The following is a 5,820-nucleotide window of genomic DNA, read 5'->3' on the forward strand; positions in this document are numbered from 1 at the left end:
ACGCAATGAGCTTGGATGACGTCAGTGGAGGCCCGTTGCGGGTGGGAGACGAACGAGTGGTAGTTCCCCAGGCCTTTATGATGGGGGGGGGAAAGGCTCGAAAGAAAGATGGTGGTGCTAGCGCTCCCTCAGGCCAGCCAGCCAGGCGTGCTGCGCACCCCAAGAGTTGAGGGAGAGCTACCACCCTTGCCCTAAGCTGCCTGGGCTTTCATGAAGCTGTGAACCACACCAGCTGTCCCTGCCCTCACACAGATTCCACTCTGACAGACAATACACAAATAAGCCACAAAATGACCAGCATCTCAAAGGAAAGCAACAGGATGTCCCAACAGAATTAGAGTGTTGCCTCTGAGTAGGGAAGGTAGGAAAGGCTATGTTGGGATGAGGTGTGAAGTAAAGAAAGAGACTGGCAGTCGTGGCGCACGCCTTTAATCCCAGCCCTCGGGAGGCAGAGGCAGGCAGGTTTCTTAGTTCGAGGCCAGCCTGGTCTACAGAGTGAGTTCCAGGACAGCCAGGGCTATACAGAGAACTCTGTCTCCAAAAAACAAACAACAACAACAACAAAAAAAAACAAAAACAAAAAAAAAAAGAAAGAAAAGAAAGAAGACTGGTATAGATGAACTTTTGAAAGGCACTTTGGCCAGCAAGGTGAAGACTGGAAGACAGCACCAAGGTCATCAATGAAGTTTGGATTTATTGCACATGGAAACTAAAGCTCTCTTCTTTTTCTTTTGTATTTGTGTGTGTGTGAGGCACGCATGTATGTCAAAGGGCAACTTTCAGGAGTCAGGCCTCCTTCCAGCATGTGGGCTTTGGTTCTCACTCAGGTCTTCCAAAATGGCAAAGACCCATGAGCCATCTCACGGATCCTTTTGTATGTTTAGGCAGGGTGTTCCTCTGAGTCTTTCAGGCTCACAACCATCCTCCTACCGCTCAGTCTGTCAAGTGCTGGGATTACAGGCAGGGAGACATCACAATTTGAGGAGTTTTAAGCATTAGAACTACAACTGAGTTTCATTGGTCACGGGTTTTGTACTGCACATTTCATCTGACCAGTAACATATTATTCCAAAATCAATACTTGTATTTTCACGTTTATTCATGGACATATGGATCCTGTGCATTGTTAACTGAGGTTAATTAAGAGCAACCTGTTAACAAAATATTGCATGTATAGTGTTAGTGGTTTTGTTGTTTAAAATGGCCCTAAGGGTAGAGTTGAAGTGCCATCTAGTGTTTCTAAGTAAAACTAGATTTGATGTCCTTTGTGTGAATTATACCCGTTAATGATTAACTTGGAATTACCAGTAATCATCAGTGTAACATTAAAGAAATAAAAGCACTTCCCCTTTGAGTCCTTCAATCAAGAACAAGCTCAGAGTTTTTTGTTTTTGTTTTTTCATTTATTTTATGTATAAGTTCTCTATCTGCATGTACACCTGCATGCCAGAAGAGAGCATTAGATCACATTACAGATGGTTGTTAGCCATCATGTGGTTGCTGGGAATTGAACTCAGGACCGCTGGAAGAGCAGCAATTCCTGAGCCAGTTCTCTAGCTCCACAAGTTTAGGTTTTAATTCTGTACTTCATGCTTCTTGTGCCTTCCGTCCTCTGTTGTCTGAATTTGTGACTGCTTGAAGGCTGTCTTGTGAAGGTTTGTTCCTGTGTTTTTGTGTCTCTGTGTCTGTTGTATGAGCTGTGTGTTTGTCTGTACCTAACAAAGAGTACTCTGTCTTATTGAATAGTACAGAAGACATCATGTGGGTTACAGTTATAGAAAACTTCGACAGTTTTACAAGGCGTTAAGTCACTGGGTCCTCCTGATCCCAACCCACCCAGATAAAAAAACACCATTGTTCAACAACCAATATCTTAGACAATGCTTTCAAACTTTGTTGTAGATTTTAAGAAGTTTCTCTCAACCTCTATTGCTTTCAGCAAATGATACACAAGTATTATCTGGGTAGGAGGCATGGAAGTACACATAATCTAAGATCATAGCTATGAGTTTAGGTTGTAATGTTAATTATTTGAGAAACCCAAGGCAAGTTAAGGATTATTACATTGCATTTTTTGTTTGGTTGGTTGTTTTGTTTTTTTTTTTTTTTTTTTTTTTGAGACAGGGTTTCTCTGTGTAGCCCTGGCTGTCCTGGAACTTATTCTGTAGACCAGGCTGGCCTTGAACTCAGAAATCTGCCTGTCTCTGCCACTGAAGTGCTGGGACTAAAGGCATGTGCCACCATTGCCCAGCACATTGTCCTCTTAAAGACAGTTTAAACAGTTTGAGTTCACAGTAGGATAGCAGCCTTAAGTGCTAAGGTTTTAATTAAGGTATTAACTTTGGCTATGAGGTCCAGCAAAAGTCCCAGACTCTAGAGTGTAAAAGATATTTTCAGAATATTGCATTGCCACAGTGCCTTAGAAAAATGTACTAGATGAGTTTTGTGTAGGCTTGGCTTTAAGTTTAATTAAACAGAACCAGTAATATATGTTAAATAAAGTGTCTTTAAACATAAACACTCAAAAACACCAAAAACCAAGGTTGTATACTGATTAGTTGACAAAAGAAAAATGATGTTGTAGTCTCTGGCTACAACAATTACTAATTATTTGTAGTAATTTGATAGACTATAGCTACCTCAAATTCTAACTATTTGTGATTTGACTGATACTTCATGGCCTCATTCTGACTAATGTGTAAACAATGATTTAGACCAAGGCTAGCATGTAGGAAGCTGGAATGCATGCACATAATGCAATTAAAATTTTTCTACTAACCTTCTTTTAGTAACTGTAACATGACAGGGTGTAGAAAGATAGCTCAGCAGTTAAGAACATATAGTGCTCTTATAGAGGAGCCAATGTCAATTTCAAGTTCAGGTGGCTTATGACTGACTAACTGCTTGCAACTCCAGCTCCAGGAGGTTAACACCTCTGGCCTCCACAGGTGCCCATACTCACATGCATGTGCCCTACATACAATTAAAAATAATAAAAATAATGCAGGGCGGTGGTGGCACACACCTTTAATACCAGCACTTGGGAGGCAGAGGCAGGTGGATTTCTGAGATGGAGGCCAGCCTGGTCTATAGAGTGAGTTCCAGGACAGCCAGGGCTACACAGAGAAAACCTGTCTCAAAAAACCAAATAATAATAATAATAATAATAATAATAATAATAATAATAATGATAATAATAATGGCAGCTTAATGAGATGGATTACTTGCTACCAATCCTGACAACCCAAGTTCAATCCTCAGGACCCACATAATGGAGAGAGAGAAAGCAAAACCCAGTTGATGCATGACCTCTACAGGAGTTCTATGGCACTCCTGCCTCCACACACAAGAAATAAATACTTTAAAACTTTTTATGTATTTACGTAATTATTTATTTATTTGTTTGTTTATTTATTTTGTTTTTTCGAGACCGGGTTTCTCTGTGTAGCTCTGGCTGTCCTGGAACTCATTCTGTAGACCAGTCTGGCCTCGAACTCAGAAATCTGCCTGCCTCTGCCTCCCGAGGGCTGGGATTAAAGGCGTGTGCCACCACCACCTGGCCTAAAACTTTTTAAAACTACAATTTTTTTCAATGCACATTAAAAAGCTGGGTGTAGCTGGGCAGTGGTGGTGCACACCTTTAGTCCCAGCACTCAGGAGGCAGAGGCAGCAAAGTCTCTGAGATGGAGGCCAGCCTGGTTTACAGAGAGAGAGACAGGACAGCCAGGGCTATACAGAGAAACTGTCTTGAAAAGCTAAAAAACAAACACAAAGCTGGGTGCTCCAGCTGGGCCTGGTGGCATAAGCTTTTAATTCCAGTACTCCTGAGGCAGAGGCAGATGGATATCTGAGTTCAAGGCCAGCCTGGTCTACAGAGGGAGTAAGAGCCTAGACTACACGTACTGGATCCCCAGAAACCTAGTCTATAAATGGATCTCAATATCCCTAGTATTACACACACACTTTAAAAGAATTACATATATATATATATATATTTATATATATATATGTATATATATATATATAAAATGAATGGATGAAAGGTGCTAAGGTCCTGTTCCCCAATTGGTCCTTGATTTGTCAGTAAAGAAAGCTGGGGGCCAATTGTTGGACAAAAAGTTCAGGAGGAACTTCTGGGTCTCAGGAGGAAAAGGGAGACTCAAGGACGGAGAAGGGAGTTTTTGCCATGTTTTGGTAGAAGAAGAAGCCAGCAGCCATGTGAGGTTCCAGGAGGAGCTGGGGCCTGTGGCCTCAACTACAGGTGGGTGGTCAGGGATGTTTGGCAGGAGCTAGATGGAACTAGTCACTGAAGTTTAAGGCAGGTGGGAGGAGCAAAGATAAAAATATTATTAAGGGCACACTTTTCCAGGTGGGAGATAGTAACACCCAGCAATTGTGCCAAAAAGGAAGTTGTAAAGGAACAAACTGTGTGTGTGTGTTTTATCCACAGATTCAAGGTAATTTGGGAGAGGGCTGGTAGCACCAGTAACCTCCTGGAGCAAAAGGCTGTAGCTAAAAACTATACCCAACAAATACAGTTAAATTACTGTTTCACTATTTAATCAATATAAAGATACCAATGAAACATTTTACTTTTCTTCACAGTGTCTTTGAAAGCTACACTGTATTTTATTCTTACAACATATCTAAATTTAGACCTGCTACATTTCAAGAGCTACCACATGTGGTTTGCGGCTGCTCTATTGGATAGCACTGATTTAGATAGAACATTTATTTATTTACTCATTCAATCTAGCAAGGCCTTGTAGCCCTGGAAATACACAAAATGGAGGAAGGCCAAGCTCTGTTCTCAAACACATTGTCCAGCTGGAAAGCCTGGTATAGTAGCTTATTTTGGAAATGACAAAGTACTTTGAGACAGCTAGGTATGGTGGTGTATATAATCACAGCACTCAGGAGGCTGAGGCAGGATTGCCATGCATCTGAGACCAGCCTGTGCTACATACCAAAACCCTGTCCTTTTTCTCTTCCTCTCTTCTTCTTCTTCTTTCTTTCTTTTTCTTTCTTTCTTTCTTTCTTTCTTTCTTTCTTTCTTTCTTTCTTTCTTTCTTTCTTTCATTTTTTAGTTTTTCAAGACAGGGTTTCTCTCTGTATCCCTGGATATCCAGGTACCCACTCTGTAGACCTGGCTGGCCTCAAACTCATAGAGTTGCACCTGCCTCTGCCTGCCAAGTGCTGGGATGAAAGGTACAAACCATCACCGCCTGGTGTAAAACCCTGTCTTTAAAAACGTGGGGGGAACTGGGGAAATAGTTTAGTCAACAAAGTTCTTGTTAAACAAACATGAGAACTCACTTAAATATCCATGGGTCCTATGTACTTTTATTTTTTTATTTTTTTGGTTTTTTGAGACAGGGTTTCTCTGTGTAGCCCTGGCTGTCCTGGAACTCACTCTGTAGCCAGGCTGGCCTCGAACTCAGAAATCTGCCTGCCTCTGCCTCCCAAGTGCTGGGATTAAAGGCATGCGCCACCACACCCGGCTCCTATGTGCTTTTAGTCCTAGTTTGGAAGCCAGACACAGATCCCTTAGACGTGTGGGCCCCAGCCTCGCATAATCTGCAAGCTCATGAAAGATCCTGTCTCATAAAACAAGGTGGAAGTTCGTGAGGAATGACACCGAATATTGACCTCTTGTCTTCACACACATTCACACACATGTATGTACATATCCAAACACATAAATACAGATACACTAAAAGGAACAGGGCTAGGAGTTCACTCAGTTGCTAAAGTCTTGCCTTACAAGCAGTCACCACCACCCACAGAAGAGGTCTGATCTGGTGACCCATGCTTATAATC

The sequence above is a fragment of the Mus musculus genome, chromosome 16 (assembly GCF_000001635.26).
Source record: "Mus musculus strain C57BL/6J chromosome 16, GRCm38.p6 C57BL/6J".
Lineage (NCBI taxonomy): Eukaryota > Metazoa > Chordata > Mammalia > Rodentia > Muridae > Mus > Mus musculus.